This window comes from Ctenocephalides felis, unplaced genomic scaffold, assembly GCF_003426905.1.
Source record: "Ctenocephalides felis isolate EL2017-DRISC unplaced genomic scaffold, ASM342690v1 CF-g0.4_SCAFFOLD_01604, whole genome shotgun sequence".
Classification (NCBI taxonomy): Eukaryota; Metazoa; Arthropoda; class Insecta; order Siphonaptera; family Pulicidae; genus Ctenocephalides; species Ctenocephalides felis.
This window is the reverse complement of record NW_020537758.1, coordinates 23,638,917-23,664,261: the sequence shown is the minus strand read 5'-3', so window position 1 is coordinate 23,664,261 and position 25,345 is coordinate 23,638,917. Positions and strand designations below refer to the sequence as shown.

Here is a 25,345-nt window from a genome sequence, read left to right as displayed (position 1 = left end):
ATTCATATCCCAGAGAAAACGTACATTAAGCTAAATATTGTATAAATACTGAAAAATATAAACCGATCACTGTACAATTGCAGAAATATAAAGTTTTACCCTTCTTACAAATGTAGTCACTCTTTTAACCCTATTTCATGTAATATTGATTTGGTAATATTATTTAATAACAAAGCTACATGAAATTATAACAAACAAAAATCCAGAATTATGGCAGAAGCTTTTTCGCATTATTTGTATTTATATTTTCTGTGTCAATTATTCGCTGCTTGGAGTGGAGATAGGCTCCATAAAATTTAATTAGGGCACAATTCCAGAGAATTAACACCTATTCCGATTTCAGCAGTAGCTGCGAGCAAAAGCGGAGAACTTCTACGAGAACAAAATCTCATTGCGAACATGAATATCTCTTAAATCTTAACATTAGTGGATTATACCCAGCGTCGTATGGTCCGAAATTGTACGGGCAGACTAGAGTTTGGGATTAGCAACTGCAATAATTCGGATGAAATTGATAATAGTTTGTAGAATATTACGCTTTGATATAATTTACAAATGAGAAATCATATGTTTTCAATTAACTACTAAAAATGATGGGTGGTCTGCATTTTCTTTGTTCTTTAATATCATCCTCTTATTGTTCACCAATTTAGTCAACTCATTTAAAAAAATGAAACTAATTGTATAAAATTGATACAATGTATTTAAAATATGTTTGATGGCTAATGAGATGTTACGTCTTCTATATCTTTTTTTAATCCAAAACAATTAAGATAAAACCTGATTCACCATATTATGAATGGTTCAGCAGTCGTGGAGTGTAAAAATTATTATAAAATCATTCAGTAGTCTCGGAGTGTTTAGTAAACAGGCATCATGATACAAATGTGTATTTTATATATCTATTATTATCATTGCTGCTTTACCCAAAGAGTAACCCACGTTGTGAGTACTCTTTCTAATTTTCAAAATTATAGTTCACCCATCTGTTCTCATAAACCTGTATTTTTACTTTATGCTTAGATAGTCTTCATTATCTGCAGCAACTCCGATTCAGTTTTTTAGTCACTGCAGAAAATTCTTTTTTCAAAATATGGGTCAGTACAATTTTTTCTTTTTCACTCTTTACAGCATCTTTTCATTTACCATTTAGGTCCATTTTATATTTTCCATTCTTCTTCAGTATCACATTTAAAGCTTTGCAGGTACTTTTCGTCGACCTTGCTCAGACTGACTCTGATCCGTAGATTCCTTCAATGAATATGTGTGCACGTGCACATATGTTTCAAGTGAATATTGTATGTAAATTAGTGCTGGTATTTATGTATAGGTTTCAGTATTTTTATATAGCATTTCAGGTACATATTCATGTAAATTGAAAAATGTAATTAAGTTTGAATAAATGCATAAATGGGCTTATGTACTGTCTGTGCTCAATAATTGCATTTGTGTAAGTTAACATTTGTGAATATTTATATTTCGAAATAATAAAGTTTTTTGTCGAAATGTGTTATGGAGATTCAGAAGTAGAAAATTCGGAAAATGTTGTAACATCGGTTAACGTTGCTGGAAGTCAGTTTTCCGGTAAATATCACTCACATGATGACGAATTAGTAAGGTTCTCAGATTGATCGCATCATTTCCGGAGGCAATTGGCTAAAGTTACGTTTAGTCTTTGTATTAGGCAAACATGCTTATGCTGAAGGTCAACAGATAATCATATTTTACTATAAAAAGTATCAATTGCAAATAGCAAATATTTCCGGTGAAACATATTTACTCGCTCATATATATATTTGTCTTTGCTAAAATTTCAATTAAAGTTTTTTGGACATACGCCCAATACTAGGAGCATTATATATTTTCATAAAACGAATGTGCGGTTTAGTGAAAACAAATGAACTTTATCTTTAATTCTCAAAACTCGTGGAAAATTATTTCCAATTTCTACAGAGTAAAGTTTCTGCATATATCAAGAAATCACTACGAGAACTTGAGAACTTACTACCTAAAGTATAAAATCTAACCAATGCCATATGATGAATTTTACTAGTTCCTTTACTTCTATTTTCTATTACATATAGATGAACTAAATTTGTAAAAGTTCTGCATATATAAGTGGAATCAATTGCAAAGTACAATTTCCTAAAAAGTGAATACAATATAATTTTTGCTAAATATATTGTACATATAAATATACAGTCATTTCTATCATATTTGTCATATGCGAATAACTTTTGATGAAATTTTTTATATAATGCAAAGTAATAAAGCTTTAGTGCATTTACATAATAAAATTAATATGCAGTGTCGAAATAAAGTACCGTGTATAGAAATATGCTAATAAGATGAAATCTCATTTCGAGGCAAATTATGTAATGGATTCTGTTGGCAAATTGAAATATAGCTCAAGCAGGATTATTTTCGGAGATATGAATAGGATGAAAATGAATGAAAATGATAATAAAGATGATGATGCCACTAAAGAATTTACGTATCTTTGAGCAAATACAAAATTATTCATTATTTTTACATGAAGACACACACACACATACACACACATATATATATATATATATATATATATACACCTAAGTCTGTTTTTACACGGAGATTGGTTCCAGAAGAATCCGTGTAAAAAAAAAACGTGTAAAAAAAGACATTGATCTTATACAAAAATGGGTGATTTGTTCCTAATCTCTAAAACCTATTAAAATTGGTGAAAAACAAGACTTTTTAAGAACAAGAATTAAATTAGTGCAATTCACATTTGCTTTGACCAGTAAAAATTGTTTGTACGCGCTAAAGGGGAATTCACTTAAATCTTTAAGCTAGTGTTTGCAAACTATCGATACTATCGATGGTTTCAGACTTTTTTCTTTCATAAATACTTTTTTGTGATATGAACATACTTCGCAAAAATTTAATTTGACAAAAAAATTTAGGTACATAAAATTTCAAATCGTGCTAAATGGAATAAATTCGTGTAAAAAATTTAAAAATATTCAATTATTTAACCGTGTTATATTAAAACCGTGTACAAAAAGACCGTGTAAAAACAGACTTAGGTGTATATATATATATATATATATGATAGTAGAGTCTTAAATAAACATTGTTATGTAATTAAAAAACATTAAAATAACATTTAAACAGATATAAAAACATTTAGTTTATCACATAATTCTTGGATAACCTTGTCTACGGTTGCTTCAAATAAGATAGTTTTGGAAGATCATAGACGGTTTTCTCCACATTATATTTTTAAAGCCAGCAATTTGTGTTCGGGGTCACGTTTTCAACCCTCAATTGTGTGATCAGGTGTATCTGGACAAATCGTAACCAAACTCCTCCTTTCGAACAAATTTGTCGTCATCGTGGGACATCATGTTTATTTCCTCACGGATGCGTTAATATTACGCTCCATTAGGAGGCGATCGACAAGATTCGATGCCGACATCTCAAATTTGGAATTTTCCATTAACCACATTGATACATACATGTACATGATGATAATCGAAGCAGAAAATTTGCTTAATTAATTACAACAATAATATCATTTGGAAACAACGATTAACTCATCACGGATTTCGATTTTTACAAATTCGTACTAAATTTTATCACGAACTCAATACATTTATTGATACTATTGATGCTTATGCCGATTGCTTTCGATATCTCCTTTCTATCCGATGTCACCTAAATAAATTATAAAAATCTCGAGATCAATGTAGGATTTTCATATGAAATACGTGTAAGAATGTTCACCCGACGTTGTCGAGAAATCGGGTGTCTTGATCTGACTCTTTACAAACTGCCTTCGCAACAAGTTTACATTTGAAATAGAAATAAATCGCAAACTTGTGATGTTATCAGAAAAATGTGAGATTACTTGGGGATAATAGTTATATTTAGAAATATTATTTGTTATGCTTTTACTTTTAGTTTGGTTAAGAATCTAGAGAACAACCGAACAATACTTTTGAAAAAATCTTTTTTTACATAAATTTACTTTACCTTTATTTTTCTTTTCAATTTTTACCGTCTTTGGGGTTAATTTGCCATGCTTAATATATACAAAAAATATTACTATTTATTTTGTTGAAATTCCGTTGATTAGCTAACTTGTTATATTACTTATTCATGGGCATTATGAACTATATTCATTATAACTGCCTTCTGAGTTTTTTTAATTCTTTTTAAACACGTGCCCCTAACAATTTACAAACTGTTACGTAACCCTAGGACTCGTCACGTACGGCAAAAGTCGATTTATCACCGGCTTCGTGACACGGAAACTATTAACCTGAAACAATGAAGCTTTTCTCTATAGAAGAAGAATATTAAAGAGCTTCTTTTCATTGTGCAAGCCGGAGGGATACTTTCTGAATGTTTATTGTTTCCATATTTAAATTTTTAATCGATAATCCACTGAGGGATAATAGACAATGATAACGAAAATATATGTCAGTTGGTTAATGGTATATTAATGACTTTTATTATAGATGTGATTGTAAAATTTTATTATTATATCATCATCAAATATTGATAATTATTTATCATATTTTTGTTACACTTGACACAATTTTCTATATTTTCAGAATATTATTATTTCTCGTAAATATTGGTTTTATTATATAATATATATTAAAAATATTATATATATATGAGCTAAGTCTTTGTACCTTAAATTAATAGACCAACAAAAAGTAAAAAGTGGTTTAATTATAAAAATTTCTTAAGGTTTGAAATAATGGGGTTTATTCGCTGAGAGAAATGATCGAGACAATACTGATCATGAACTGATTTGATCTGATTGTGAGTAAAATTAATTAGAAAGTTTTTTCATTTTTAGGTTTTTTTTAACTTGTTTTTTTTTCACACGAACCTGACAAGTATTTTACTATTTTGCAATTCTAAATTAATGGGCAAGCTTTCAATAGAGCTTACTAAGGCCCTACTATTATTGTCTTTTCATAGTCGATTTATTTTTAAAAAATTAACTTCAAGGTTTAAGAAACAGTATTAAAACGTACATTAAGCTAAATATTGTATAAATACTAAAAAATATAAACCGATCACAGTACAATTGTAGATATATAAAGTTTTACCCTTCTTACAAATGTAGTCACTCTTTTAACCCTATTTTATGTAATGTTGATTTGGGAATATTATTTAATAATAAAACTACACGGATTTATATACACATATACAAATGTCTACGAATGTATTTACGTAAACCCTTTATAATTGAAAATCTAAAAAATATAACAAAAATTTAGAATTATGGCAGAAGCTTTTCCACATTATTTGTATTTATATTTTCTGTGTCAAATATTTGCTGTTTGGAGTGGAGATAGGCTCCATAAAATTTAATTTGGGTACAATTCCAGAGAATTAACACCTATTCCGATTTCAGCAGTTTTTTTAATTTTTAGATTTTTGTTTTTAAACTTTTCTTCTCACACGAACCTGATAAGTATTTTACTATGTTGCAAACCTGAATTAATGCGCAAACTTTCAATAGAACTTACTAAGGCCCTACTATCATTGTCTCCTCATAGTCGATTTATTTTTTAAAAATTAAATTCAAAGTTTAAGAAATAGTATTAATGTGAGAAAACTAGTCTAAATTATGTCATTTTTCATTCTGGTCCTAGAAATGTTATTTGTTTTCACGGGCAAATATTAAATGAACAAAAATAATAAAAAATAATTAATTTATAAATTATTATAATTAAATAAAATAACTAAAAAATGGTCCAAGTTTGACCAATGCTCTAGGTCTAGGATGTACTTGAAAGCTCAGAAATTTGAACTGCTTAGATTTTCATGGATTTTTTTTTATTATACTTCTTGCTTTGGCTTAACGTTAAGTTGTGTGTGTATCGACAAAGTATAATAGTACTCAATTACATTTAGAATAAAAAACGAATATAAATCTTATCACGAACCCGATTTAAGTAATTTCATTTATAATCTCGGTCCGCCGCTCTTCCCTCCTGTGTCGATAAGGAAATGAATAGTACGCAGCGCGGCTTTCGTCAGCCGCACCTTGTTGTGCGGACCCGCGGCCAACCTACGTAATGCGGGAACTCTCGGCCGACTACGGGGGTACCTGTGACGCAGTAATTTGCCTCTCGAGTCGGCATAAACCTCTAAATGATGTTTCTCGACAAGACGAAAGGTTAGATGACACGGTGTAAGGGGATTGATGTTGGAAATGAACTATATCTACGTATTGATCCAATACATTAAAAAATAAAACAACAGTGAGAACAGTGAACGACGTGTAACTGATAACACATAATGCTTATATAGGTTTCCATATTTTAGATTTTAAATTTTTAACACACTGATAATGAGACAAACCTAGTCTCGAAATGTTTGTGAAATTATTATTTAATAAATTAGTGCAAAAAAGAGTGTTGTTTGTTCATATTTCTAAATTAATATTAAAAAATAAGTTTGTGTTGGAAAACCTTTGATGAAATAATTTTTTCCTATGTGACATTTATTTTTTTCATAAGCTTGAAAAATCTCATTCGAATTTAGTCTAAAACGTTCAGAAATCGAATTGAAGAATGATGTAATTACTATATTTATTCATATAAAATAGGGGTTTGTAATATTCAAGTGTTATCTAAGCATTATGAAAAATAAAAATAAAAATTGAGCCAGATATTTAAAAAATGTCTCCAACCCCTATCACTTGGTTGCAATCAGAATTTGCGAAAACCTGTCCGGTAATATACCTAACGTTTACCCAAATTTTCACGGCAATTGGATGTATGGTTTATGTTATATGAATAATTGTTGTACTAATATTATTTTACTGCAATTTTTATTGGAATATTAATTTGCAAAGTTCGTACTTTTTGCTTCCCCAGGATTTCGCGTCATTGTCCAACTCTGACGCAAATGTTACGTCAGTTATTACGTCCGCGGCAACTGACCACTATATTATACAACATAATTTATCGTCCTATACAATACCTGTGTATAATATAAGCGTTTATGTAATAGAATTAGTAACCAAATGTAGTAATATAAACTCAATTTTACTTTCTTCTTTTCTTCTAATTATTATATTGTTTTAATCTATATAAACCGACATACGTTAAAAACGTGGACCTGACTTCTTCACGAAGTATTATAGTATTTTCTTGGTATATGAAAATTTTCATCAATATTATGTTATTTGATCTTTTCCTTCTTGTTTTATATACTCTAAAAAACGCAATTTTAGTATTTTTTTAAAAGTAAATATGTAGTTAGTATTTACAGGTCCTTTATCGTGCTAAAATGTTATAGAGGGAAGATGGACAAAGTCGTATATATCGAGTAATCGACCAAGTGACACAATGGCTTTATTTAAAAATGGGCTTGTTTTATTAAAAATTGGACTATATAACATAACGATCAATTGCCATAATAACAATCTTGTCAGATGTTGAAAGTCATTGCCACAGTCTTGTGGCAGTAATCAATTCAATTGTGTTTCGCGCCTTGAAAGTGCTTTTGAGGGTATTTTTCTCATGTTTTGGGCCATATTTATTGATATAAATATTTATTAAAGCATTTAAAAATTATGCCAGCGCCAGTAACTTCGATGTATTTCATTGCAATAATCAGGTGCTTGGTGGAGGTTCGATTAATTATTGATTGTTGTTTAATTCTTAAAACGTATCAAAGGTGATTAGCTATTAACTTCTACTCCATGTGTGCAAAAATAATTGCTAAGGCAGACCAAAAGATCCACCGGTGAGAAGATGAGACCTGCATTTGTCGCAAACTCTCTTTTCCCGTTTGAAACCTGGCTAAAATTGGTTCCTATGTATGATTTGTTACCCTTTTGGTTCATGATTTATGTGCTCATGTCCCAAAGAGTAGGAAAAAATATATTTGTAAACCGCACTCCTAAAAATTAGCATCTTGGTGTGTTCTTACCCTGTATATCATTTTGTCTGCACAATATCGACAAAATAGTTTTTGTAATGGGTTGCAATTTTTCTTAATAAATACGTTATTATAGATCTTCTTGATTAAAATACTGGTAATCAAAAAAATCAAAACGGTTGTGACAGGTTGTGTTATTTACCCTTAAAATTATTTTCATAATAAAAAGCTATGATATTTTTGAATATTACAAGATCAAAAATTAATTAAAGATAGTTAAATAATTTAATGAGTAAAATGCGTTTATATTGTTAATAGTGTGTACTCAACAATTTACCAAACTATCAATTGCTATTACAAGTTCCAAAATTGAACCGCGCTTTCGATATGTTTTATTACCTCGATCGTTGTAATTTATTATCGGTAATGAAAGCTTATCTATTCCCGAATTAAACTGTTTGTAACCTTATCGGTCTAATTGCATCTATTATCGTTTAAAACACGAATAATCCTCTTTGGCAGTGATTAGCTCGTAAATCATACTAATTGCATACAAAGCGATGAGATACATGCAATAACATCGTGCGAACGTTTAGTTCGACGGCTGAGCTTGCTTTGTTGTAATAGGTGGCTGCGGCTGCTGCTCTATCACTAGATAAATCTATTATCTATAGTGGGTTTTAATAGGTCACTAATTTGATAAAGCGCCACTTTATCATTCAATTGTTAGTCGATACAAGAGAAGAATGAGTTATTATACAAGTAATAGGGGAAAAAATACATTTTAGACAATTTCAGCATTTATGTTAACATTTTCATGAGGAATAATTTTACTAGTATTCATGATTTTAAAATGCAGTGTAAATTCATATTTTAGGTAAATGAGAAGTTTATGGTTTCGTAAGAATATCCAGTTTTTCAATCTAATGTCATTCGGATCATTCGGAGAGAGCATTGGAAAAAGTATATGTGCGTTTATTGACCTGTCGTCTACGTTTTCTTAGAAAACGGATAGACTGTGTATAGGTACACTCAGGTTTGTGGCACAATCGGCCGAGCAGTTTTTCTAGGACTTGCAGTAAACTTTAAATTTTTTTGTTGGCTTTCATGCAAAATCTAGTACTGATTTTTTAAATTTAGAAACGGTTCGAAGAATATCGTAATTTGAATGTAATTTTTTATGATTGTGGTCTGAGCGAGCATTCTAAATTATTATAGGCCTACTAAGCATTCTAAATTATTATGAGGCTTACCAAAATGCAAAATTATGTAAATGCATTAAAGTTTCGAATTATAGGCTCTATCATTCTTCTATCTAGAGTTCTATCGTGAAAATTTTATTTAGTTTAAAAAAAATCAGACTGATCGTTAATAGTTAGTTTATATTTCATGTTGGCATTTATGGTTTTCTACCTATATAGTACGAAGAAACCTTTGGAAGTTAAAGCATTACTTTAAAATTTATAAGAAAATGGTTTGTGAATTGAAAAATGATTTGACATAAGTGTGGACACGACAAATAAAATATTTACTGAAAGCAAATAACATTTATTATTAAATATTATGGTTTGAGTTTTTTCTTCTATTGAATCTATGCTATGTGTAAAAAAAGAAAAAATAATTTAAATCAATAACAATTCTCTTTTATGAAAATCTTCCATAAAATGATCATATGGGGGCCACGCCCAAGCTCTTGGTCGACGACCCTCCATCCGCATTGGGGCACGAAATAAAAACTTTCTGTTCACAGTTCTGTTCCTTCTTTTTGTTCGCATTCGTTTTTGTGAGTGATGAACTCGCCGCGCACCGCCTGGCGAATTTCATATTATGTATTCGTTATTTGCATCAAAGGAGCCAAAAGTGAATAAGTTGAACATGTAATGCTATCGATTTTAATTTAAATCACATGAGGTATGACTGTGTTTCCTGGTTTCCTGAGACTAAAAGTGTTCATATGCAATATCAGACTCAGGTTTCTCCATCTCTATTACATTATACTATACAGTTTCTAATTATGTCTTATATATAACTATAAAAAAAATAATTAAGAGCATTGTATTAGTTTCAATTTTTATAGAAGGTTATATTTGTGCCAAAAAATCTAATGTGCTATTTTTATGTTTCAACTAATTTTGAATAGTTTGACATCAATTTTGGGAAATGTAATGACTGAGTCTTTTGTCTGAGTATGTCGGGGCCAATACCGACTAAAGCCTCCGCTTATCTCTTGCCTGTTGTCTTATCTTGGGGTAGGATCTAGAATGCTTTGATTCTATCCCTTAATTATTGTAATTAATGACTTGGTAACTTTGGTAGCCAATGTGTCCATGCGTTCCACCCAGACTCAGTTGTCAGCATCACTTCTACAATAGTATCTGGAGTGATTCTTCTGTCTAACATGTGTGTGTAAGCTAAAATTGTTCTATTTGTCAATTTGTTTCCGGAAACCGCTACAACCATTTCTACAATTTAAAAAAATGCAAAGTTCCACGTCAACATTTTCACCAAAAATCCAGAACTTTTTTGGAAAATTTGAAAACTTCGAAAACCAGTTGGGAATCAAGCTGATTAGTTTTTAATAGATAGTCAGCGCAAATAGTAAAATGAAATTTGGCATTTTGAATGAAACTTTCATAAACGTGTTTGTGCAGTTGTATAGACGAGTGCTTACCTAGGCACATTATTGTAAAATATTATCATTCATATATAACTTGCTTTAAGGCAAAATGCCACTTACATCTAAAATTGCATTAGTAAAATATTTCACATTCATGTTTTAAATTATGTTTTAATTATATGGCTTTTCGATTATTTCGATAACAATTTTTAGTTTTATGATCTGTTTTTAGTTCTTCAGTTCCTCTAATTACTCTTCAGGTTGTTTCGACATTATTGTTTTATTTATTTTATTTTTCGATGTTATTTTTTCAGGTTAGTTTTTTTTACTATTATTTATGCATATTTATTTAATTTTTATTATTTATTGATTATTATTATTTCTTTTATTTATTGATTTAACATTTATTTCAAAAGACATATTTCTATTATTTCTGTACCATATAAAATTATTTGAAATTGATTATTCTGAAAACACAAAGTGAAATATTAAAGTAATCATTATTTCTTTATTTCGAATATATGTATATAGTTAGAATGATTTTATAACTATTTGAACGTTTAAATGCTTTTTACGATTTGCCCACCGAGAAAGCCACTGTGGGTCATAAAATGATTACATGTAACCACATGACATTATAAATTTAGTATGCATCATTAAATAATATTTCATAAGGTTAATAAAGTCCCTACTTGTGTCGGTCATTTTAAATTTATTACGATCATTATGTTCTGGTTAAAGTGTAATATATTTCTAGTTTTAGTCCCACTAGTTTAAATTTAATACAGAGAAAAATATAGCAACGGTTTTATGCCATGTCGAAGTTATGGATTTTTTACAGACTTTACAGAATTACAAAAATAACGATAATTATTTTGAAATTATTAGTTATCAATTAGGTATTTAAATATTTTGTAATTTATATAAAATATTCATCTCTATCTCAGTATTTTAGAAGTTATTCCCAAGATAGAGAACCGGAATACAAGCGTGCTCGCAATAAAGTTGAACTTACTTTATCTCAAACGAATACTTTTGCATTCGTTCGAAAGTTTCTTTTAAGATTGTTTTATTATGAAACTTTCAAATTTTCAATATCGTTAGTTTGAACTTCTGATATACTGTCAGCAGATGATAAATGGAATAAAACTTATTACTTCTATATCAAATGAAATACACCGACACAACATAAGATTTAAATGCTTCAAATTTATACTAATATTTAAACTAGTGTTACTGACGAATACTCTTATAATATAAATTGATAAAAATAAGCGCATGTTATCACAATTACATATTGTATATAACAAAAAATAAAAAAGTTACCATAAGTTTTGACTACAAAGTACTCTATTGTTTTACGATCATAATACGTTAAGATTAATACAATAAGTTTACAAACATTTTGCCCTTATAGAATCCCAAAATGAAACCTAATAAATTTCAAAATTAATTTTAAATTCTCTCTTGTTATATGCAAATTCTTGGCAGTTGCATAATACATAAAGATAGTGGCATGTTTCCATTAGTGAATTCCTCGGAGAACGTCTTATATGCTTTCAGGTTTATACGTTTTAAATGGAACTAGAGAGACCTTTAGGTAGTACATGAAAAAGTTAAATGAATAAAAAAGGGATGACGAGAGAAAAAATAGGACAGGGTCTGGTAGACTTATATTACTTCATGCACGCGTTTGTGAATATTTTTTATTATTATTATATTCAAATTCTTGACTTTTAATACTAATGCTTTATAATTTTTATGTATGAGCAATTGATACAAACCTATATCAATTTATTACTGTATAGTTTTGTTTATCTCGTCGTCGCTTTATTTGTCTCTAGTCTATTCCTAAAATCTTTTGTGTTCTTAAAAACAATCATAGTTTTTAAAAAATCATTAATTTTTTCCTTAATGCTATACATTCATAATAAACTACTACTAATAGTACATACCGAGTTGAAAATTAATATGATTTTTGTGCATATTTTTATAAGAACTCTAGCGCAAGATTTTGTTCACCAACCAATTTCCATTACTTTAACCTTTCCCAAGTGCACCATAATTAAAAATAAGATGAATATATTTTTTTGTATATCGTATTTTATTTTCTTATATACAAACGTCTGTAATTATCACCAACCCCCAGATTTTTTTGCTTGAATTATAAAGAAGCGTTGGCAGTGAAGAGTCTGTCTTTGAGATTTAAAAAGAGAGGGTGTTTTAAATGAGATGAAAAGTTAAGAGGTTAGTTACCATATATATTCGTACTTTTGTGAAAAAAGTAAAAGCTTAATAGTGAAGTTTATTATGAAAGTAATAGCATAGAGTTTTGCAGTAAGCGAAAGATAATAATAAAAAAATATTTACTGTAATGTTTTATAGGATGCTTACTAATAACATTCGTTTAGTTTTCATTTTTTATGCTATATATTATTTTTATGCTATATATTTTATAGTTTGTCATTTTTATTTATACTCTTTAAAATGATCTGAGACAAGTAATGTTGTTGTATTCTATCGATTGATTAAATGATTTTTTTTTTTAGTTTGAATTAAATACCGATAAATTGTGCTAGTAATACTGAAGAATATAAATTCAAAAAGTAAATAAAAATCAATACGTAGGTAATGTAATAATAACATGATTAATTCAATAATAATATAATAATGTACATTGTTATTGGATAGTTATTGGATAGAATACGATGCAAAATGTACATGGTATAAAAATAAAAAATGTTTTAAATTGTTTAATGCTATAATATAATAATAATGGGTAGTACTATCCTAAGGCAAGCCTAATAGTGTGAGAAATTTGCCATTGCCATTTTACACCGCAGTACCCAAAATAGGCTATTTTCAATTGGGAACATGTTTTTTATCTATATTTTCAAGTGAAAATAAACATCGATGCTGCACGATATTAGGTTATCTGGATGAGTAAAAGCCAAAAAAACTGCATATATTTACCACAATTTACGCATGTTGCCGAATATATTACTGTTTGTGTTAATCTTTTTCATCGATAATTTAATTTTAATTATCCACGTAATAAATGCCTGTATACAATTTAATAATCTGGCAAATTGACTAAATTTTACATATGTGGTTTATCAACTATGAAATCAGTGAAATATTCTGCGCACTAAATTTAATAATTACAAAATAACTACGTGTGATTCATGATTTTATACAAATGTTTCAATATCCGTATCCCCATATTACAATTGCAACCGCAACGCATTCCTGCATCCAATTGATATTCGACATTACTCTAAACAACCAGGAAATGTATCCTTATCTACATGCGGATTCCGATATTCGAATATGGAATTATATTCGATGATGCCGAACGACCACTAATTTCCTTCGGCATGTTTCCTGTCACGTCTTTGCGTTTTCATCAAATACATTTTATCATTTCTCTCCCCGAACATGAGGAGATGTGGATTCTGAATGATATTATATCCGCAAAAATATAGTCCAAGAGCTGATAATAAAAATATTAAATGTCAGACTTGAAAATACTTGATTTTAGTAGATTGATATAAAAAGTAATTTCTACCGTGTTAGTTGATTGAAATACCTAAACCTAATTGTATGTTGCGTTTTGTATCAAGGCAAGTTGCAACACATCTTGATATGTGTAATTTATCGATATTATTAATGCAAGTTCTAACAATACTAGATTATGATTTAGCAGCTTTTAAAATTATTACGATAAAGGTTGTAATTTTGATACAGCCCATTACTTCAAAATTTGATGAATTTTTAATATTGAATCTCCAAAAACTCCAAAAAAATATCTTTAACGTCTTATAGGGTTGAAATTTTCGAAATCAAAAACTAATCAACAATATATCCAAATGGCATCTTTTGAACAGTTTTTGAATTTGAATTTGAATTTTTGAAACAAATTTTTATCAAGTCGCTTTACATGTTTAAAATCGGTGCAGACGTTTTGAGAAAACGTCTATGAAATGCCAAAATTTGGCTTACATATGCACATACTTACGCACACCATTTTCAGTTTTGGTTACAATTCAGAATGAATTGAAACATAAACTTCTTCTTTCGGGGTGTTAATAATCCAGCTTATTGGAAGGCAGTAATTAGTGAACTAAAATATTATTCAATTGCAAATAATTTTCCTGAAATTAACTCATAATGTTTTATTTATATAAAATTATTGTCTTGCCAGAATATAAACTTTTACAAACTTCGAACTTTGTAGTACATTCATTTATTAGTCAAAAAACATCAATGTTTAGTTTTTTTTTCCGCCCTTCACGATAATGACAAACGAGAATTTATATGGGATATCGCTTGCAAGATTCACTACCAAAGAAAATCTCGTATAATTAAAATGGCTAAAACGAAACAAATTAGAGATTCCTTCATTAAAATCTGATACGACGTGTACGAGGAGACATTGGGGTAAAAAATGCAATCTAGTATTACAAACAGATACGTACCAGAGTTCTCAATACTGCTATTATTTAATTATATATAATTCATTTTAATTTATTTTGAAATATTATATAATCATTTATCAATGAAATAAACAACCAGTCATTTAATCTTGTTCTTATTGTTTTTTTATATATTTTTCTTTATCATATTTGTTCATGCATATAATTATAGCACATGTTTTACTTCATATTGTTAACTATAATTTATTTTTATAATTAAACCACATCTCATAGCCCTATAATATTTCAAGGTATTCGGTTTGACTATAAACATTATCAGCATGCAAAGTTTTGTCAAAATTCCAGAGGAGTAAACCTGAGGTTCTCAATGTTAGATGTGAAAATGCATTTTACGTATGCATATATTTGTTTTAACATTAATATTTTATGAATTTAAGTAAATATGTACAAAAATAATATAAATATATAGTATAATAATTTTAAGTAATGGATAGAATCAATACATATACGAATATTCTAGAGGTCCACGGGTGAGAAGGTCCACTAGTAAAATCTCGAAAACGAGTATGGTGTTTTTTAAGAATACTATTTTAAAATAAATGACACAAAAGTGTAACTAGCAATCAAGTTAAATCGCGAAACATTGCATTTATGAGATAAATGACCATATTGTCATTAATGAAAGTATTTTGAAAAATATATACTTACAATACGTGAAAAAAATATTTATACTTTTGGGATCGTTCAAGTATTACGTAAGCAGATTTATTACAATTATTTACCCCCTCCCAACCCCCTTGTCGTCAAAAATAAGCAAAGCTCTCACCCCCTACCCCCATGCTTACGTAAACATTTTGCAATTAATGCAAAAAAATAAAAATACTACCTACGACGTAATCATCATCCAGACTCCCCTGCCCCCCATGTCAACCCAAAATAAGCAAATCAACAACCCTCCCGCCCCCCTATAGTGCCTACGTAATACTTGAACGGCCCCTTTGTTGCAGTATTTTTTTGAATTACAATATTTAGGCAAACTATTTTGTCGATATAACAGAATATCTTATATTTTTAATTTTTTTAATTAAGGATAAAAATAAACAAAATATCTATATACCGTCTAAAGCACTAAATAATCAAATATTTTCTATGCAATATTTTTAGTGCACATCCGTGCTATTCCTGGAACTCCACGAACCATAAATAAAATAACAAAACTTAATACGCAGAACAAGCTCATGATCCTAGTTATTTAGATACAAGCCCGAGCAAGCGATGTGACCCGCAGGTACACAGAATAATAACAAAAAAACTAAAAGTGCACAAGTGCACCTGTGTAAGTTCGATATCATGACGTAGTCCGGAAGAGTCGGAATCTGTAGCCCGTAGCTTGAATCTGGGAGTCGGTAGTTCGTAAACTGTAGCCAGGCTACGAGCACGTAGAACCTTCTATGAGTGTATGGGAATGCAGCGATGTCATATATCATGTGTGTTTTTACCTTGCGCCACCTAAGCATTGGTGTATGCAAAGGATAAATTTTATGTTTTTGCGCCTATCTTACAATGTTTAGGACAGATTTATATAATGTGTATAATAATTAATACCTACAATTAACCGTGTACTTGTTGTAGAAACATCTTACAGGTTTATACTAACGTGCTAGATTGCATAAATATATGCAATAAATGTCATTCATCTTCTATATATATATAAAAATAAGTCGGGTTTTCCTTCCTGACAAAATAACTCCAGAACGCACGAACCGATTTCGACAATTTTGCATTCTTTGGAAAGGTCTCGGGCTCCGCAAGGTTTATAGCTAATGCAAACTGCTGCAACTTCGCGCAGCGTAATTAAAAATTCGAGTAATGAAAATAATCAATAATTGTTTTAAATAATTGCAAATAGATTATCTTCTATATATATAAAAATAAGTCGGGTTTTCCTTCCTGATCAAATTTTTCCTTTTCAAATATAAAACAAACAAAAAATTTCTTCATCTTTCTCACGAAACCATCTGATGGCGAAACGGAGTTCGTCGGGTTTGCTAGTATATATATATATATATATATATATATATATATATATATATATATAAAATAAATAGCAGCCCATTTGTTGAATTAAAAAAAAGTTTAAAGAAGTAACTATTTTTTAAAAACATGTTTCGAAACTTGATGTGTGTCATCATTCACTAAGTCACTTACAATTAACTTTAAATTTTGATTATCAACTTATAAGCATGTTTTTGCTTGGGGCATTGTTTTCTCTCCTTTAGTTTATCATTCAAATTATTAGTTACATATTATTATCATATAAAAGTTTAAAAAAAATCTCTAACTATTATTAGTGTTTTAAGTTTATTAGCATTTTGTCCTGGTTTCATTTGCTAATTAATATGATTATATATTATACATAATTTTTTTTAGATGATAATTATGTTCATTAAAATAAAATCATTTTCAAACAGGCATACTTCCAGATAATATATATGGAAAGAAAAGTAAATTTTGTTACTGAAAAATATTTTTAATCAATTTCTTCTTTCTTCAATTTTTATCAATTCGCATTTTGTCCTGGTTTCATTTGCTAATTAATATGATTATATATTATACATAATTTTTTTAGATGATAATTATGATGATAAAAACAAAATCATTTTCAAACAGGCATACTTCCAGATAATAGATATGGAAAGAAAACTAAATTTCGTTACTGAAAAATATTTTTAATCAATTTCTATACGCTTAGAGTCCCAATTTCACTCTACTTTAGTGGATAAAAGTACAAAAGATTATATAAAAAATAAAATCAACAATATTATAAAATATTTAATAAGAAGGTATACTATCGTAAAATAAAATTAAACTAGTGTTAAAAAACTACACAATCCAAAAACCATTTTACATTGACCAAAAACCAATTTTACATGTACAGCTTGTTATATGTTATATTTCTTTAAAATATTTTTGATTATTTTACAATAAAGTTTTTTATAGTTTTAGTTTTTTTTATATTATTTTTCATAATTTTTTGTGGTCCTAAACACTGAAAACAATCAAATAGAGACTGGAAACGTATGGGTATCGACCAAAAATATTTGTTAGAATAATTTGAATTTTTATTATCTGGATAGATACCTATCAGAAAAGAATGTTATATATACAATATATATATATATATATATATATACATCTGTCTGTGTGTGTTTGTTAATAAAAATTTTGGATACTACTTATGGTTTCAGATATTTCCATTCCAATTCCAGTTTTTCATTAATCTTTCCCAGACGCCACTGGCGTCAGTTGGCAACTAGGAAAATGCATCTAAAAAGCACGTCCTCTTCCACGCCAGTAAATATCCAATTCGGCCACTTCGCCTTTTGTGCAATTGTGATTGTTTGAAATTCCGATATTCTTAAAATCGACAAAGAAATCTTTCTCTTAAAATCGACGTAAACTTTTTTATTTCTAGCAAGTCGCCAAGGCGTTAATTTTATATTCCGTGATAAAGTGTGTGTCTTTTGGTATAATAAAAATTTTACGATTTGTTCGCATTGATTTATATTGAGTTAGAGGTTTGTAAATTTTAGTGTTATAAAGTAGGAAATAATAAATTTATTATTGAATTAAATATTGAAATCATAATCATAATAAATTAAAATAAATTAGAAGATTTCAATGTTCTAAATATATACTTGCAGGTACACCAGTATTTTTGTTATGTACATGCATATATCGTATATGTGGATTCGAGCTTCAATCATTTTTCAGTAATAATTCTCCGACATTTTATATTTTTTGTTTCTGATTTTATGCTTCAATGTAATATGCTTCGGCTTTTAAGTCTTTTATTTTATTTCTCGTGTATCTCGTACTAGTCCGTTTAATTCATTTAGTTTTTCTTCGGTGGTAAGTTTTCTATCGTGCAGTAAGTATTTTTCTCATTCTAGTTTTTTACCGTTTTTCTAATATAGTGACTTATTTTCCAGTGTAATTAATAGAAACTTGTTTTATTTCCTCATTTTTTTCTGTTTTTGCACTTTCAATACCAAAGAACTGCATAACAACACATAGTTTTTAGGTAAAAGGATATGAGTAGTTAATGAAGACTTTTTTCAAAGGATTTTTAATGAAAGTCTTGTTAATATGTTTATATATATATATATATATATATATATATATATTTGCAACCTGTGTACTATAATTCATTAGGTTATATATTTGGAGCCCTTTTTTACACTGTATATTTTTCTATAATAAATATACAAAAAATGTTGTTTCGTGCCTGAAACCTTTTAAAATGTGTAAATATATATCACACGGAGACTTCTTGTCGACTAGCTTGTAAATAGTTTCAAAACGCAAATTCAATATGTTTCGCGATGCAGGATCATTATTCATAATGATAGATTATTCTCGTGCAAGGAATTGTGCGGGATTTATATGACACGTATATAGTTTGAATAAAATTTTCATCGATAGTTTTTGAGTCAACAAAAGTATTTGGTAAAGAAAATATCAAGGACATCGATGCATTGATAAGAAATTATTTTATTCAAAACTTAATTCAATTATTTTAAAACGGTTTTTCACATACTGGACAGAATATTTACAATTTATGCACAGCTTCTTATAAATGATAATTAATTGATACAATATTTACATCAAAGGTTTTCCAATATGCAAAAGCGTCTGGCAGTTATTCTTTTCTATCGAATAATACGAAAGCTCACAAAGCTACGCTACTGTGTATGCTTTATGGAGCTCTGTGCTTTCGAAAGTAGCGAGGATTAAATTCATATTAGGATCTGAAGTGGCGCGTATGTGCATTATATGCATTGCAGAGGTTCTCTGGAGGATCAATGGAGGTTCTGGGGAGGGCAGGTGGAGGGTATCACGGAGTAAACGTGCACTCTATAAATTTATTGCCGCATAAACATCGGAAAACTTGTTCAAGACGAAAATATATTATGTTTTCTTATCGTTATGAGTTTCTACACTAAGATCCGTGTTTCAATCTTGTAGCAAAGTCGTTTTTAATATAGTTTTTGATAAGTTGATATTAAGCTGACAAATTGCAAAATGCATTCTATGCATTTAATGGAAAATAATAATTTTGATAATATTTTTATCTTGATTAATAATAAGAAAGTGAAACTACAATTATTGATGAATATTTGAATATTAAAGAATCTGTGGTTCTTAATAAATTTACCAACCCAATAACAATACAACAATATTTGATAATGAAGTTAAAGCTGTTCATAATTAATCTTTGGTTTTTTAACATACGCTTATGATTCTTGATGAACCTTTATGCAGGATTTTTTATTTCAAATTATATATTTCTGATATGCATTTTTAGTAAAACTATTAAAATGTATACTAAAACTAGTTTTTAATTTTTGTGTTTATATATTTCGTAATTTTTTATAAAATTCATATATTCAGTTATTTTGATTGTCTGTGCTTAGCCAATCTTTGATTCAATTCTTCTTGCTCCTGCGAAGCTTGTGTGGATGCACCCATTGCAGTTGAGCTTATTCCTTGAGGTAGTTCCATATTTAGTTCAAGGCCTGCCTCATCAGCTACTTGTTGCATAAGTTGGTCAACATCACCTTGAGGAACCGTGGTTGTTGTTGTGGTATGCATAGCATTTTCCATGTAACCAGTTTGTACATCCAAATCTTCGAATTGAGATTCAAATTTATCCATTAGATAAGAGATCTTTTCCAAATTCATTCAACACCAGCCATAGAATGAGTAACCCTTCTGGTAGTTAAGGCAGTTTGGACTCGAACAGCAACAGCATCAACTCTGGCACTCATGCGAAGATAATTCAATGCTTGATTTTTTTGACGAATTGCATTCTCAGCATGTATTCTTGCTCCTTCCATATTGCCTTTTTGAATTGCTTTCTTTGTTTTTGCTTTTTCCGCGATTTCTTCTTTTTCACATCTTTTTGAGTTCCGCGCCAATTCTTTTACAGCAAATTTCAAATTGAAGAGATATTTTTCCATGACTGCGGCTGACATTGTGTTATCAGTTCTTAAAAACTGTATATCATTAGATCTACGAGATACCAAAATTTTTCAAAATAATTTTAATAACGTCGTATTATCTGTTTTACAAAATTTTGTAAAATTTGATTTCTATAGCGATGGCAGTAGTTATAATGCTTTTATTGTTTCTATTAATATTTGATTTTTTATTCACAATGTAACTACAAATATTTGACAGCTTGTTTACAGCATTATTAGTTTTGATGAATTCATTTGTTTAGGAAACACTAAGGGTGCGTTCGACTTGGACGCTTACGCGCTGTGAGCGCTCACGCTTATAAGCACGAATTTTTAGCGTTCGACTTGGCCGATAAGCGCTCAGAATCGATAACTAAATTCCGTTCGTTTTGGAAACTGTGAGCGTCAATGAGCATCAAAATGGCGGTAACGGTAATTGTGTAAATTTTATTACTTTCTGGATCATTCAGCGGGATTATAAAGAATTTAACAATTAATAAATAAATGAAATTTGGTTTGCTTATGCTTAATTAATATTAATATTAAAATTAAAATTTAAAATTATTTAAAATTAATTAAATTTAAAATTAATTAATATTAATATTAATATTAAAAAATAATTGTGATATACAACTTGGCATTTTTGCGGGATTATAAAGAATTTAACAATTAATAAATAAATGGAATTTGGATAGCTTATGCTTAATTAATAGTAATATTAAAATTAAAATTTAAAATTATTTAAAATTAATTGAATTTAAAATAAATAAATAATATGAATAAAATAAAATAAATAATATGAATAAAAAATAAATGTGATATACAACTTGGCATTTTTGCGGGATTATAAAGAATTTAACAATTAATAAATAAATGAAATTTGGTTAGCTTATGCTTAATTAATAGTAATAATAAAATTGAAATTTAAAATTAATTAAATTTAAAATTAATTAATATCAATATTAATATTAAGAAATAATTGTGATCTACAGCTTGCTATTTTTGCGGAATTATAATGAATTTGACAATTAATAAACAAATGAAATGACAGATAGTAAAAACAACTGACGCTCACGCTCACGCTGCCCTACCTCTGTGGCGTGAGCGTATGTGAGCGCAAAATATGTGCTACGAGCATCCTACGATGGTGCTACGAGCGTACTTATGCCACACTCACAGCGCCAAGTCGAACGATGAAAGCGCGCTCACGGCGCGCTCACAGCGCGTAAGCGTCCAAGTCGAATGCACCCTAAACTTATTAATTATGTACTTATTTAAATATCAAAAGATGTGAACTAAAAACTTAAATAGTGTGTTGCCTATCATCGGCATCTCTAAGAATTAATTATAAATTAGAATAAAAATACTTTTTGCAACTTTGTGGATCAAACAAACAAAAATTTGTCTAATGTGCATGCGTATTTGTACATGTATGTATATAAATTAATTGATCATATATTTAAAGCGTACATTTAATCAAGACCAGCGATAAATCAGAAAATTCCGTCCTTGCCAACTCGGTCTGATAGCGATTGTTATCGCCTACCTGATTGATGGCTCTCCATAAAAGCAGGCGGCGTTACCTTTTTTAATACATTTTAAATGCAGTGCAAAAAATAGCAGAGAAACATTAACCACTCACATCAGATAACGTAATCCCGGCATGAAACGAACGCGCGAAATATGTGAAATGACGTAGACCTTAGCACTGGACTTATCACCGGAAAAATTCAGGACCGGAAAATTGTGAAAACATTCGTGTGGAGTAGTGTATTGAAGCAAATTGTTGCAAAATTAAGAATTTTGAGGTCTTTCTATTGATGTATAATACTTTAAATGGTTTCTCTATGAAAATATCGAATAGTGTGAATAGTTGCTCAAACCTCATATGCATATTATTTTTATATAAAATAAAAATATATACAATTTTAACTTACAAACAAATTTGGGTGTTTCATGTTTTGCGATATGAAAAATTAGCATATAAATATACTGCATATTAAATAAATATAATTTTCGACTATCACATCATCAAATGAACATTTTATATCTATATTTTTCTCCTATTTTGGCTTCAACAAAATCCAATGAATAAATTATCAGGAAGAATTTTATATTTTTTTATAAACCACACACGGATAATTACATTTGGGTGCGTAGAAAAACGAATATCAACGAATATTTTTAATAAAATATAAGTGTACGTATTGGACTTTCTGGGGTTTGAAGGATTTTAAACTAATACTAACAGTTTTGATGTTTTCATTAGCTTAAATTTAAATCATACGTTGTGATTTTATTTGTTAGTCTGTAAAAGATAATTTAGCTAGAAAAATCTTGTGCACCATAAACTACCCACTTTATATTAGTGTTAAAATTTGCTATTATGGATAAAATAATTATTGTTATTTATTCATTCAAAACACAATGTTTACATGTTTGCAAATATGCCATTTATTTGAATAAGTACGAAAAAGTTGATACTCCCAAAGAATTTCGATTTGTATGTATATTTAAATAACTCGCCAAAAATTCTGTAAGTCCCTTTTTATTCTCTTTGGAAGTCTACTGAAACTCTTATCGAACAACTGTTACAGCTTACAGATAAGAAAAAATCACTTGGGCTGCCTGTCGTGTGTCACTTTCCAAATAGCGATCTATGATGTTATTTCCTGACAAAACGCTTTCGAATATTTCTCGTATCCTCTTAGAAATTTTTGAATACATACTGAATTATCTGAATATATACAGTTAAAAATGAAAAATACATTTAATATTTTTCTGGTTTCGTTAGATTTGCTATTTGGTTGTTAGTACTTGAAAAAAATGATTTTATTCATATTCAGAAACATAAAAATAACACTCAAAAATACGAAGTATATATTTATTCTGATCCACATATCTGTGCATTTCTAAATGATATTATATCTGCTGTTCATATTGGCAATTAATTTGCTTTTAATGACATAATTAGTAACAGCACATATGCTCAATTTGTCTTCCGGCGTATGTTTGATCAAGATGTTCTGTTCGAACTTCGTATGATTTGTGAGACTAATGTAATTGTAGTAATATCATGTACTTGAACTAATACAATTGAAAGTTCAAGATAAATATTGAAGATTAATGTTTTAGATAACTATTATATCATCCTATATATGTTCTCTACTGAATCCTAAATATGCATATTTCACAAAGGTACTAGAATAATTTTTTAATTATAATAGACAATCTTATAAAAAGTGTATGAGATAACACAGGTCTACAAAAAATGTGGTTTTGGGCGCAAAAAGGAGAATCAAATGGCAAAAAAGTGAAAAATTTAAAAAAGCGACTGAATCTTCTAACTAGTGGGGTGGGTGGCATCGAGCCTTAAGGCAAATTGCTGGAACCTCCCGTGCCGTAACGAAATGTTCGAGGAATACTGAATGTTTCCAAACAGATTATTATAAATATTGTAACATTGTCTAATATTTATAAGAATTATATAAACTGAATTGCAAAGTTGAAATTATTTGTAAAGTATATTAGAACTATAGTCAGAATTAAAAATAAAATCTCAATTATTTTCGATATACAAGAAATAAAAAAAAAAAGTTGAAACAAAATTTTTTTTCCAAAATCAATTATTTTGTTAAGACAAGCAGAATCATTTAAATCGGATGCCTAATTCTCTCAAAAACAGCTATTTTTTACATATTTAGCTCCGTATCTTTGAAATGGCTGGGCCTGCCTTTGCCAAAAACTAATAAACACTTCTCCCAATCATTACTAATTGAATGTTTTTAAGATCATTCAAATTGGATGCTCCGTTCACTCAAAAATTCGATTTCTATTTTTTTTTTTTTTATTTTAATTTTAAGAGTTTTAATTAAATGATTTATTGAGTTTTTTGTTTAATTGCAGTTATTTGTTTTTTAAATTGGTTTAATAAATGAAAATGGTAAGACTGTCGTCATTATATAAATCATATCAATTCTTTGGGTTTTGTACACCATATGCTTCATATGCAGTCGTTTTCTTATCTCAAAATATTAAAAATTTTTGTTGGTTATTTTTCAAGACACTTTTGTCATGTTTTTATTTTAAATTGTTCAAAAACATTGAAACATGGAAAAATGGAAATTTAAGAAACTTTTTCTTTGGTGCATGTGATTTGTCGAGGTTATTGTAAAAGTGTATTATAATGTTAAAACTTCTACAAATTTAGTTAAGGTAAACTGTTTTACGTTGCCATTTTCTATTGATGTCATCTAGAAATTGACTGTTTTATATACAAACCATATACTTTTCAAATAAAATGCTATGTGTTATTTATCCCTTATTTCTCCTTACCTGGATCGCTTCCGTGTAACTTCGACCTTCGCGTC

General features: G+C 28.9%; 1 protein-coding gene and 1 pseudogene across 1 annotated transcript in view; both read right to left on the bottom strand.

Moving 5' to 3' along the window:
* LOC113373537 (inactive dipeptidyl peptidase 10) overlaps window positions 1-25,345 on the bottom strand; it is a 91,288-nt gene extending 65,943 nt beyond the window's left edge. The window contains exon 1 of the mRNA XM_026613829.1: window positions 25,311-25,345. The gene's annotated coding sequence lies outside the window, so the exon portion shown is untranslated. The remainder of the gene's footprint in view (window positions 1-25,310) is intronic.
* On the bottom strand, window positions 20,407-20,990 carry LOC113373245 (annotated as a pseudogene).